The 14,153-nt window shown below is 41.2% G+C and overlaps 1 protein-coding gene across 27 annotated transcripts in view; it reads left to right on the top strand.

Annotated features, from left to right (window-relative positions):
• The window catches only part of MBNL1 (muscleblind like splicing regulator 1), a 185,145-nt gene that overhangs the window by 88,372 nt on the left and 82,620 nt on the right, over positions 1-14,153 (top strand). The window lies entirely within an intron of this gene.

Below are 14,153 nucleotides of genomic sequence, written 5' to 3'. Positions count from 1 at the left end.
CGGAGCATGACTTCTCAAACCCAGCTGCTAGGACGCATTCATTTAATTTCCGTGACCTCTACCCCTCCTACTTTTCCATATGCTTAATATGCATATCCCACAGGTTTCCAATGGTAGATTGCCATCAGAGTGCAGATTTACACCATAATGCTTGGTGGCTGGTGAATGGTATTCTGCAGTGTAATTTTGGGCATAGGTCTCTGTGTTCATTGGGGATTCCTTTCAGGGAAGGGTGTAAAGCAGCTTGGTGCTTTCCAGATGTTTTGGACTACAACTCCTTGGCCGGGGCTGATGGGAGATGTAGTCTAGAACAATGGGAGAGCGCCTGGTTAGAGAAGCCTTCTGTAAGACTTTGCAGGCATGCAATGCAACAATATGTTTGTTAGCTTGGAAGTAAGTCCCACTGTATCCGATGACATTTACTCTCTAGCTTTGTTTTTAGGATTCCAGGCTTAAGTAACATTATTTTTACACAGACTTCTGGTGGTAATATGATTGCAGTTTTCTGCTAAGAAATTCTTCCTTCCCTGATGATGTCTCAGGGTCCACATGTAAAAACGCAGAAGTAGTTGCATGTTTTGAGCTAGCTTTCCTCAGCTTTCTTGGAAAGGGGAAAGGGGGTAAAAATTGGGAGAGTTCTACTGCTGAATTGAAAGAAAACATAGCAAAAACGACCAACAACCTTTGTACAGTGGAACCTCGGGTTGCGAATGTGATACGTGTGGGAGGCACGTTCGCATCCTGCAGCGCTGCGCCTGCGCCTGCGGGTGACATGATTTGGCGCTTCTGCGCATACACGAGCGCCGAAATCCAGAAGTAACCTGTTCCGGTACTTCCGGGTTCGGCGCATCCGTAACCTGAAAATGCGCAACCCGCAGCGATCGCAACCCAAGATATGACTGTATTCTGACATGGAATCAGCTAACAGCTTATTTCTTTTAGTGTTTTTACTTTTGTATGTTTTAAAGTGTGGTTATCATTTTTTCTTTATTTTCTTGTTTTACATTTTGAAAGCTGCTTTGAGGGTTTGTTTGTTTTACAATCAAGTAGGTAAAACAAACCTTATTAAATAAATAAAATAAATTAAAAACCTGAAATTTAAAGCAAAGATGGCCATGGATGGGGCTGCTGCGGATTTTCTCCAAAGTCCGTGCTTTGTCAGCTATCCTATTGGCATTGCCATTTTTGTTATGAAATAAAATTAGAATTAAGGCTTTTTTTAAAAGAATATTAAAATAGGCAGTTAATTTGCAGCCTGGAAAGATTTAATTTCTCTAGCGTTTCTCAGTTGGGGTACTTCAGGAAAACTTAACTACAGTGGTACCTCGGGTTACAGATGCTTCAGGTTACAGACTCCGCTAACCCAGAAATAGTACCTCGGGTTAAGAACTTTGCTTCAGGATGAGAACAGAAATCGCGTGGCGGCGGCAGCAGGAGACCCCATAAGCTAAACTGGTACCTCAGGTTAAGAACAGTTTCAGGTTAAGAACGGACCTCCAGAACGAATTAAGTTCTTAACCCGAGGTACCACTGTATTTTATAAATCAGAATAACATAGAATTGATTTTGGTCTTCAAGTTTGACGTTCTCTTCTTATTTTATTTTATTTGTCTGTCTGTGTGTGTGTGTGTGTGTGTGTGTTTGAAAATTTGAAAAAACGCTTACACTGGGCAAGAAAAAGGGTACACAACTGAAAGCTTTTCTGGGCCTAAATGCAGATAAAGCATAAATAATTGGTCATGGGGACAGCTTTTAAAGTTTTGTTTCATTCGGATGGCTGCTTATGCGGGGCACTATCTAGTTAAAGTTTCAGTACCATTAAATCCTGTTGATTTTAGTCTGTGCCTAAAGCTGCCCTATTGAAATAAATGAAACAGGCTCCAATTCTAGACACAAGGTTCCTGGGGGTAAAATCTCATTAAATTATATAGAAATTGTGTTATTTTAGGACATCCTTAGGCATATTTACCCATATGCCATTGTGTTCAATGGTGCTTGTCCCAGGCAAGTGTGCGTAGGATTGCAGCCTTAACACCTTTTGAAACTTTCAGTTTTTGAAATTTTCTGTTAAAATTCCAGGGTGCCGTCCAGCCAAACCAATATGAATTCTTAAGTCTCTTTAATTTAAGTAGCGGATATGAAAACACAGGCTCTACTCTCCTGTTGAAATCACTGGCAATTTAAAAGGGCCCAACACCCCTGTGTTTCCATGGGGGGGAAGTAGAATCCAAAATGCTCATTTATTTTGTTCTTTTTCGTGTGAGATAGAACAGTCGAGACAATATGCATAATAACAATTTTGCACAAATTACTTCCTACAGAAATAGCAATGGGCTAAAAAGAGAGAGTTGAGGTTTGTAGCCCACTCTTGACTTGTACCAGCAGTGAATTTGCTCCTCCAAATGTTTCATGGACCTTAAGGGCTAATACATGTGGCTGTGTAATGTGAATTATAAATCTTGTGTCATTTTTACTGGGTGAACGGAAATGGCTATAATGAACTAAGTAAGCTACCATAAAAGTTAGCTTTTTTTGCGGGGGCGGGGTGTTGTATTACTGAAAAATACAGAGCACAGATATGCTTTATAGCATGTTCAGTGTAAGAATATATATTTCCATGGCCCTACATCTATGAATGTTATTTACTTGGCTTTTCCTGCAGACACAGAAGCACTGATTTTCTTCCACACCATGCCTGAGATAGCGCCTGTTGGTCCCCTGTTGTTCTGTTTCCTACATAGCTGCTGCTTTCAATTTACTTTGGCAATATACTGTGTGTGACTTATAGTTAGGTAGCAACCTTTGGTTGTTATTGAAGCAATATGTTTTCGGTTCAGAAAGTTGGCTTTATTGCACAATTCCTAACAGATGTGCATTTCCAGACATCTGGTCGGAGTTTGTTTTACAACCCAGTCATAACCCCCCCCCCAAAAAAAACCCCCCAAAACAAAAACCAGGACCATAATCCAACAAAGGGTTAAGCAAGCTTCAAGCACACTTATAACTCTGTGTTGGATTGGGGCCAGTTGGTTACATTCTGGTGATGCTGAAGTATACAATGTTCTCATTACCCCCATGGCATCCAAAGCATATTATACATTAAATAAAAATAGTCTCTTTAAAGAGCTGCTTTTGGCAAATCCACTGGGTCCAGTGGGATTTTTATTTTTGAATAGCAGACCTCCAAAAAGAGATCAGAAAAGAGTATTGGTAACTGCTTGTAGAGAAACATGAGCCAAAAGCCTTCTTGGGCGTGTACAATTAGTTGTACAATTATTTGGATTCTGGCTTAAATAAAGAAATAAATCAGTAGACTCCTACAACATTGTGAAGTTATGCAGAATTGTGTGTTTTTTATTATTAAAACTTTTCTTTTCCTCTCTTTTGTCAAAATCCCATTCAAAAATCACTTTGATTTCCAAGACTTTAGGAAGGGTATTATTATTATTATTATTATTATTATTATTATTATTATTATTAAATATTTAATACTAGCACCATTCCCACAAGTTCAGAAATTACCAGGATGTAGTTCTGATTGAAAGGCAGGATGAGCCCAGTTCAAATTGAGTGGCCTCAAGGAAACTGCTGTTTTCTCAGCCTTGAATTTGTCTTAAGACAGGGATGGGGAGCCTGTGGCCCCCAGATATTGCTGGTGGACCACAACCCCCATCATCCTTGAGCATTGATTGGGCTGGCTGGGATGGGGGGGCTGATGGGAGTTGGAGTCCAGCCACAATTGGAGGGCCTCTTGTTTTCCTATCCTTGCTTTACAAGGATAAGAATACTAGACTGCCTTATAAAAGATTGCTGAGATTATGATTATTCGCGTGAAGGCATACTTCAAATACTTAAGTGTACTATGCAAATGCTAAATGCTATTATTTTCCCATTTCTTCGTTCCAGTGCTCACTCAGGTATCCAATATCTCCTTTCTTGAAGGAGTGCCAATTGTTCCCTGGTTATTGGGAAATCGAAAGAATGACAGCTTTTTGAATTACCTGTAATAGGAACGATAGCACATGCATTCTTTCTAAGTTTTGCTGCGGGCTTTTTTGAATAATTCTCGCAGCTGTTATTAAGGGGGCACTATGAATTTCCAGGCATGTTTTTTGCTTCCAAGGCTAGGTTTTGGGTTTTTCTGTTGTCGCTGAGACAAAATATATGTGAATGAGGCTAATTTGTCTGATAGCCCTTGGTGTTGGAGGTAAAAATTGAAAATGCCATCAGAATCTAAATCTCCCAAGACATTAAAGTTTGCAAATGACCTGAGTTGTCTATTACATGGATCGTGGCGATGGGCTCAGATGTTAGCTATTCCCAGTACATTAGTTATCTTCCTGACAGGAAGAAGTGCATCTAAAAGAAGAGTGTGTGTAGGAGAGACTATTTTATGAAAAGGAAACAGGTTGGGCAGGGGGCAAGTGGTCAGTGTGGGGTTCTGTGGGGACAAGCAATTGACATACGCTTGCAATGATGTCAATGACAGAAACCCATTTCAGACATTGAAACTCCAATGCAGAACAGCACCTGAGCAGAAAGCATAGTTGGACCTCGTAGTGGATCTCCAGCATCAGCACAAACAACCGAGCTGTCTACAGGGATGGATATTTTCCATGTGACCTGTAGCCCTAATCGGGTAGAATTACAAGTTGTGCGGAAGTCTTTGCCATTGTAGCTGTATGTCCGCAGCAATGCTATGGATGTCTGGCCAGTGATGGTGCTGTGTTCCTTGGTATAGCCAGTTGCTCTTCCTGTGTTGCTGCATGTGGGAGCTCTGATGCATGGAGGCAATGAAGAACTAGGATCAACTCAAGCTGGGGAAGAAAAGTGGCCTATAAAATTTATAATAAATAGATTTAAATACCAGGTTGGAACTATTAGTTCATCTGGAGACCAGTGTTAACTGGCAATGGTTCTGTAAGGTCTTAGGCAGAGGAGGACCTTGCATGTCACCTCAAACAGATCCTTTTGGCTGAAGATGTCAGGGACTGAATTCTGGACCTGGCGAGTATTCAAAGCATGTTGAGTTAAAGCCATTCCTCAGTGTAGATTACCTGTACACACCCACTCAACTCTCTCTCTCTCTTTCTCCGAGGGTAATATAGATTGTGTCCCTCACATTTATGTCTCCTTTCAGCTCCTTTCAGTTGAAAATACTTATAATAGAGTTTTGTTCTCTTGCAAGATGGTAATTTGACATGGTTGCAGGTCCAAAAGTCAGCAGTAGGGGCAGAAGAGAGGAGGTTCAGAGAACCATGGCTTTACAGCATTGTACTTTGAGCAGATGAGAAAAGAATAATGCAGTTTCAGTGGAGCAATTTCAGACCACCTTATAGTGTGAAGCCATGCCAGATCAAAGCCCTAGCATTACACTCTGTAAGCTTAGGGCTGCCACTGCAGTTATGTAGCTGATAAAAGTGATTATTTTGGCCGTCTCCTGTTGATGCATGTTAAATTGTATACTTTCACCTCTCAACAAGACCCTACCTTTACAGAAGGGAACAATTGATCCTTCTAGCTGAGAACTACCATCTGCATTGAGCAGTGTTGTGGCGTAACTGTTCGGATGAGAAGGATTTGTGTGTGTGCGTGAATTCTAAAAGAGAATGCAATGTATTCTTCTGCCTAGTGTTCAAGAAATTCACACAGCGCTTTGGCCCATGCTTTAGGATCTGAACCTGGCAATATATTCTTGAGCTTAATTAAATTTATTCAATCAATTCTATTAAAAAATTAAAATGTGTGGTTTGTGCATGGCCTCTCCGTAACCACGAAAAGTAGTAATAATTGTTATTCTTCCTTTATTCATTACTTTTACCGAGAATGGTTTCATTACAACTTATAGCAAAAATATAGTACGAATACAACATACAGGTTTTAAATACAGTAAACAAAACTAAAAGTGATCCCACACTAGGTCTCTTCCCACCCCATTGTTCTAAAATCTCCCAAGAAATCATGACCGTCTTCTGATTCATATATAGCAAAACATGTGCATTAGTCCTTAGTTATATTTTAAAAGGCATAAATAAATAACTACGAATAATTCTAGGACATTTAGTTCATTGTAATTTTTTTTTGTCTGTGTGAAAAGTTAAAACTGTCTTGTCACCCCTTCTGCCGTTGCTCTCCCCTTCCTCTGTTTCTTCCCTGTGTATATTTTTAGATCGGAAGCCTCTTGGGGCAGGGACTTGTCAAACCTGCTCTCTGTAAAGCACCATGTATATTAATAGCACTGTAGAAATCATAATAATCTCCTGTGCATGCCCTCTCCCAAAGCACAAAGCTAAACCGGACCCTAACAAAATTTGCATGGTGCTCAGAACTATAGGTTTGTTCATTCAGTGGAAAGACTAGGTTGATGACATCCTGTCCATTGTGATACAGTGGTACCTCGGGTTACATACGCTTCAGGTTAAAGACTCCGCTAACCCAGAAATAGTACCTTGGGTTAAGAACTTTGCTTCAGGATGAGAACAGAAATTGTGCTCCTGTGGCGTGGCGGCAGTGGGAGGCCCCATTAGCTAAAGTGGTGCTTCAGGTTAAGAACAGTTTCAGGTTAAGAATGGACCTCCGGAATGAATTAAGTACTTAACCCGAGGTACCACTGTATAGCCCATTCAGGGACCAAGGATTTCCAGGGTAAGGGGTAGGCAAAGTGATATTGTTGGACTCTCAGCTCCAGCCAATGCAACCTAGTGGTCAAGGATGATGGGAGTTGCAACCCATCAACATAAGGAAGGCACCATGTTGGCTGCCCCTGCTGTAGGCCATGTGCTATTAGTATGTATAGTGTGGTAGAACAGGCGTTCATCACATTCATGGGTGATCCCCAAAATAAACAAAGGCTAGAAGAACAGCTTAGGCTATGTGGAACTCCATGAACTTCACAAAGAGCCCCTAATTGTGTTGGAGCTTTTGCTAGGACCATGTTCCAGAACAAACCCTTTTGGACGGCTTTGGAATATAGCACATTGATATATGTCAGCTAAAAATTTACTACATGAGTAACATAAAGGCAAGCATATAAAGGGCCAGGACGGTATTTAATGTTCCATAAAAATAAAAAAAAACCTAGTGTGAGAGAACTTTTGAATAATCTGATGATATACCTGACTTACTGCACTGCTGAGTACAATGAATTGATGCTATCAAATGCTGAGCAAGTTTTACAAACCCTAGCTGCAAAGCAATAATAAGAGAACTTTGCATTGCTTACCAGGCGATCCCTGGCTTGGCATTTTGAAGTCCCTTTGGCAATCAATATTTTTCTGTGGTCCCTGCGTCGAAAGGCATTGTGTGGGCCAATGAATTTGGCCATTCTCAAAAATAAGGATAACCACGCATAAGGAAAAATAAGGATAAGCTATCTAGAGGCAACATAACTGAACGCCTCAACAGCACTAGCACCTTATCTGGGAGCAGGGATTTTGAACATTAACAGAGAATGAGCATGCACAGACTGCAGTTTTGCATGTTAATCAAACCCAACAAAGAAAGACCCTGAGTTGGAAATTATGTGCTTCCGATGTGTAGATCATACACATATGAGTCTGCAGCCAACAACAGCTTATCATTGCTCTTATTTTACTGCCCATACATGTAGTGATTTATTTATCTATGTAGATGTTGTTGTTTAGTCGTTTAGTCGTGTCTGACTCTTCGTGACCCCATGGACCAGAGCAAGCCAGGCACTCCTGTCTTCCACTGCCTCCCGCAGTTTAGTCAAACTCAGGCTGGTAGCCTCAAGAACACTATCCAACCATCTTGTCCTCTGTCGTCCCCTTCTCCTTGTGCCCTCCATCTTTCCCAACATCAGGGTCTTTTCCAGGGAGTCTTCTCTTCTCATGAGGTGGCCAAAGTATTGGAGCCTCAGCTTCAGGATCTGTCCTTCCAGTGAGCACTCAGGGCTGATTTCCTTCAGAATGTATAGGTTTGATCTTCTTGCAGTCCATGGGACTCTCAAGAGTCTCCTCCAGCACCATAATTCAAAAGCATCAATTCTTCGGCGATCAGCCTTCTTTATGGTCCAGCTCTCACTTCCATACATCACTACTGGGAAAACCATAGCTTTTACTATACGGACCTTTGTTGGCAAGGTGATGTCTCTACTTTTCAAGATGCTGTCTAGGTTTGTCATTGCTTTTCTCCCAAGAAGCAGGCGTCTTTTAATTTCATGGCTGCTGTCACCATCTGCAGTGATCATGGAGCCGAAGAAAGTAAAATCTCTCACTGCCTCCATTTCTTCCCCTTCTATTTGCCAGGAGGTGATCTATGTAGATACAGATATGCAATATTTGTTGTTGATGAGTAGGCGTGTTCAGACATTCACTTTGCACATTTAATTCACTTATTGTGAACGTGCATTTTCTTTTACTAGTCCTTCTCTACTAGCGACATCCTTTGTGCTTCATTAAAAGAGTTTCAGACCCATAAATGGCAAGAACAATTGAAAAATGAGTATCTGCTTACATCGTCTTTTGTTCAGCTCTTTTGGAGCTTCAGGATACAAAATACAGATGATTACAGAGTATTATCCAAAAAAACTGATTTCAAGTCACTCTTTTTTTACACACAAAAAGCATTTCACAGACCTACTAGAAAGATAGCCAAACACAGCTGTGAGGTTGGTTACAACACAGACGTCTGTTGAAACAACATAGTTAATAAGATGCAAACTGTAAAGAAGGAACTTAATTTTGTATAGTTAAAAAAAAAGACAGTTTATGCTAAAAAGTCTATTTGGCATATTAAATTATTACAACATATTTATTTGCCCTTTTTGTCATTAACATATTCCAGGACTAATTATTTAATCAGTTCATTCCAAGCTACAAGGAGCAGCACATTTTGCTACTGTGATGACCTTACAATGCATTCGTATTTTGTTGGCACTGTTTCACACAGCTGATTTTTTGAGTTTAAAGTGCTCCATTTTAGCAAGGAATACCTAACAGGACAGCGAATGTTCTGTTTTGTTTTTGGGCTTGTGAATGTTGGTATTGCAGTATCTCATATTAGAGACAGCCATTTTTAAATTCAGCCATAATCCATACCTATGTGGCTCTGATTTGATTTGGCTGCTTGATAGGTTAAAAACCACGACTCCAGTCAGCTATGATGCTGAATGCTAAGTTGCTCAAATGCCTTGTACAGATATTGTTCAGGATTTCATACGTGTGTATTATCAGCCATGAGTCACATTCCCATTTCCATCTATGGAATGGCTTGGATTTTGGATTTTGGATTTTTTTTTTTTTTTTTTTTTACAGTGGGACCCAGCCCCAATTTTACTGGCAGTTTTCTGGATTTCAGATCATATCTGGCAGCTGTGTGATGAGAAGACCCCTGTGCAACATTGCAGTGCCCAGTATGTGCATGCACATGTAATAGATCTTGTGATACAAATATAGAAGGGTTGTTAGATACTAATCTGCAGTATGACTAGCACATCTGAAGTTTTGCCAGGGAATCGAATCAGTGCTCACAGGGATGCCAATAAAAGCCTGCTAGTTATTTCGTACAGTCGCTTCAGGTTGCGGACCACCGAAACCCGGAAGTACCGGAACGGGTTACTTCTGGGTTTCGGCAGTTGTGCATGTGCAGAAGCGCTAAATTGTGCTTTGCGCATGTGCAGAAGTGCTGAATCACAACCCGCACATGCGCCGCTGTGGGTTGCAAACACTGCAGGTTGCGAACGTGCATCCCGCACGGATCACGTTCGCAACCCGAGTGTCCACTGTAACCCGTTCCCGCTTTTTCTTCCGAGTTTTCTTGCCCCTTTAGTGCGGTAATATTTGAGAGCTGAAAGTCTTAACAATGCCACACATCAAGCCCACCACAGTAGAATGTTACAAAATCCGTAAGACAATGTCTATATACAGTCGTACCTTGGTTTTAGAACAGCTTAGTTCTCAAATGTTTTGGCTCCTGAACGCCGCAAACCCAGAAGTGTTCCGGTTTGCGAACTTTTTTTGGAAGCCAAACATCCAACGGGGCTTCTGCGGCTTCCGATTGGCTGCAGGAGCTTTGGTTTCTGAACGTTTTGGAAGTCAAACGGACTTCCGGAACGGATTCCGTTCAACTTCCAAGGTATGACTGTATTGCTGCTGTTTGACACCTCATAAAATAAAAGCTCTGTTGGGAGGAATAAGAAGATATATGCTTCCCATGACATGACCAGTCATGAGGAATCAAAATCCAACTTGGCAAAATTTGCAGTTAAAAAGTCTTTCAAGATTCAAGTGGAATAAGGACAGAGAGGAAATGAAGACGTGGATCTGCCAAAATGACACGGAAAAGCCCAGCAAGCCAGTTCTTGCAACGAATGCCCATATATAACTTGTATCTTCCTTTATCCAATCTCCCACCTGTAGCTTCTGTCTCCCTTTACTGATGTTCTGAAAAGAGCAAGTAGCAAAACTGCTTCAGAAGCAGAAATAATGGCTGTCAGTTTTTACTGCGATCCTGCTTGCACTGGTAAAAGGATTCTTTTAAAAACGGGTGAATTAAAAGATTCGTGAAATAAAGGCATGTTGTAACAGCCCAAGGCTAAATTCAATAAATGTGACTTGACTTATAAATTGAAAGCAACAACAGCAGCAGCAGCAACAACCTAAATAGAAACAGCTGGCTGTTGGACCATTAAATGAGTGAAGTAATTTACAGCTAAACTGTAGACAGTGGGTAGAATTGTTGATAAAAGAGGGCTGATCACTACCTGCAGCTGGCTGAGCCTTTAACAGTATTTCTTTGTTCACTGCTTCTCACTGGCTGACCCGTACGAAGCTTTAATGATAAATGAATCAAATTTGCCATGTCCTTTTGCTTGATCTGGAAGCCGAGTGACTGTTTTTACTATTAAACTGTTAGTTCTTACATGCTCCGGGTAAGGTTCATATAGATTAACGCAGGTCGTTAGCCATTGAACTTCATGGTTCTAGATTTTTGTTTTTCGGGTTGCCGAGTGCGGAGCTCTGCGTAATCCCCCAATGGTTATGCTTTTTTTGTTTTTAAATCAATGCTCAAAGAGGGAGCTGTTTTTATCAAAACGTTAGCAGTCTGCAAGATGGTTGGAAAATAGCCAAACAGTAATTCTCATAAAATCAGGGGAGACGGGTGATGGTGACAACACAGTAGTGTTGGTGCTGACCTTTAAAGCCCTAAATGGCCTTGGCCCATTATACCTGAAGGAACATCTCCACCCCCATCATTCATCCCGGACACTGAGGTCCAGCTCAAAGGGTCTTCTGGCAGTTTCCTCACTGTGAGATGTGAGGTTGCAGGGAACCAGGCAGAGGGCCTTCTCTGTAGTGGCGCCCACCATGTGGAACACCCTCCTCTCGGATGTCAAGGAAATAAACAACTATCTGACTTTTAGAAGACATCTGATGGCAGCGCCGTTTAGGGAAGTTTTTAATGTTTGACCTTTTATTGTGTTTTAATATCCTGTTGGAAGCCACCCAGACTGGCTGGGGAAACCCAGCTAGATGGGCGGGGTATAAATAATTAAATTATTATTATTACTTTAAATACTTGAAGGGCAGTCACCTAAAAGACTTGTTCTCTGCTGCCTCAGATGGCAGGATTTTATATATAATGTGATTAAAGTTATAGCAGATTCCAGCTGAGCATTTAGCAGAAACTTCTTGGCAGTGAGAGAAGTTTATCAATGGAACTAAGGGTCTAAGGCAGCGGTTCTCAACCTGTGGGTCCCCAGATGTTGTTGGACTACAACTCCCATCATCCCTGAGCTCTGGCCTTGCTAGCTCAGGGTGATGGGAGTTGTAGTTCAACAACATCTGGGGACCCACAGGTTGAGAAAGGCTGGTCTAAGGGGTGGTGGGTTGCCCCTCGCTAGTGGTCTTCAGACAGATGCTGGAAAATCAGGTTGCAGATGCTGTAAGATTTTAGCATCCAGCATCAAACAAAGAGTTGGATTAGACCATAAGCTATCCTCCGGTCCTATATTCTGTGGCCACACTTGCACCATACATTTAAAGCACAATTATATCACTGTCACAATCATGGCTTTCCCTCAAAGGATCCTGGGAACTGTAGTTTGTTAAGGATGCTGGGAGTTGCTAGTAAAGATAAAGGGACCCCCTGACCATTAGGTCCAGTTGTGACCGACTCTGGGTTGCAGCACTCATCTCGCTTTACTGGCCGAGGGAGCCGGCGTACAGCTTCTGGGTCATGTGGCCAGCATGACTAAGCTGCTTCTGGCGAACCAGAGCAGCGCACGCAAACGCCGTTTACCTTCCCGCCGGACCGGTACCTATTTATCTACTTGCACTTGACGTGCTTTCAAACTGCTAGGTTGGCAGGAGTAACAGGAGCTCACCCCATCGTGGGGATTCGAACCGCCAACCTTCTGATCGGCAAGTCCTAGGCTCGGTGGTTTAACCCACAGCGCCAGCTGGGAGTTGCTAGGAGGCCCCCATTCCCTTCCCAGAACTACAGTTTACACAGTTCGGTTGGGTTTGATTTCATTTAATATTTGTTTTACTCTTTTTCCAGCAACAAAGTTGAGCTCAGAATGTCTCAAAATGATGACATTAAAATTTCAGTAGAAATAAAAATAAATAAAAATATTGTCCAGTAGCACCTTAGAGACCAACTAAGTTTGTTCTTGGTATGAGCTTTCGTGTGCATGCACACTTCTTCAGCAACCATTGTCATTATAACCATACCAAAAGCACAATAGTGTATAAATAAAACAAAAAACTAACAAATTTATCAAACAGTAACATTCAGTACAGTGGTACCTCGCAAGACGAATGCCTCGCAAGACAAAAAACTCGCTAGACGAAAGGGTTTTTTGTTTTTTGAGCTGCTTCGCAAGACGATTTTCCCTATGGGCTTGCTTTGCAAGATGGAAACGTCTTGCAAGTTTGTTTCCTTTTTCTTAACACCGTTAATACAGTTGCGACTTGACTTCGAGGAGCAACTCATAGAACGCGGTGTGGTAGCCTTTTTTGAGGTTTTTAAAGACTTTGGTGATTTTTGAAGCTTTTCCAAAACTTTCCCGACACCGTGCTTCGCAAGACGAAAAAAATCGCAAGACGACAAAACTCGCGGAACGAATTAATTTCGTCTTGCGAGGCACCACTGTACATGATTCAAAATTTCAGAAATGACTGCTGAGCACCACCCTTTCCCCGAGTGCAAGAAGGGTTGATAGTTAAACCACCCTGGGAATTGTAACTCTGTGACAGGAATGGGGGTCTCCTAACAACTCTCAGCACCCCTAACAAGCTACGTTTCCCAAGATGGTTTTATGGTTTGGATTCAATCAAATAATATGAAATCAGAGCTTGGAAAGTTTATTTTAAAAGGAACTAGTTCTAGTTCAACTTTAAAAAGAAATTTCAGTTCAAGTTTATCCCTTTACGAAATGAGCTGGTTTGTGTGAGGAGTTTACAGTCAAGTAAACTTTGCCCTGATCTAAACACACACAGATTGGATAGGGACTAACCATTCACTTGCATGTGCAAAACACTTTCTGATACGGAAGTGAAAAATAAAATTTCTCCTTGTGAAGAAGGTTGTGTTTTCTTCAAGTAACTCTTTAAAGGGTTCACTGGAGCAGCTGTGTTATTAGGTACCTTTTATTTTTAAAACATTGAGCCTACTTCCTAGAAGTATTACTGGGGATAACTTTTGTGTGATGTGTAGGATTGTACTAGTAATGTCTCAGAACATCGGTACTGTATTCCTGCTTATCAGAAATTCTCATATATCACTGTGCAAACAGTAAATAACTGGAAGACTTCTAAATGAGGGAGATGCTGCAAAAACTCAAAGATGTCATTAGGCGGTCAGTTTATTTTATTTTATGATTATATTGGATCTGAGTGAATGCAACAAAATGATTAGAAAACATAAACCTCATAGCTAAATCAGCGTAATAATTACTGCAGTGAAAACAGTGTGCCAGAAAGGAGACTCTGATAGATTGGTTTGGCTAATTTGCAATTTAAAAGAAAACCTTACTAGTACAAATAGTGAGTTCATGATATACTGAGAGGCTTTGATGCGCTGAAATACTTCTGTGTTTTCAAAATGAAATATAATGTAGTCTTGCTACCCGTAGGAAGCCCACACGTCCTGCTGTTATATCTAATTTTTTATTTTCTTTTTTTGGCATG

The sequence above is a fragment of the Podarcis pityusensis genome (assembly GCF_964106645.2).
Source record: "Podarcis pityusensis genome assembly, chromosome: 5".
NCBI classification, from domain to species: Eukaryota; Metazoa; Chordata; class Lepidosauria; order Squamata; family Lacertidae; genus Podarcis; species Podarcis pityusensis.
Note: the sequence above shows the minus strand (reverse complement) of the source record. Positions and strands in the feature narration are given on the sequence as shown.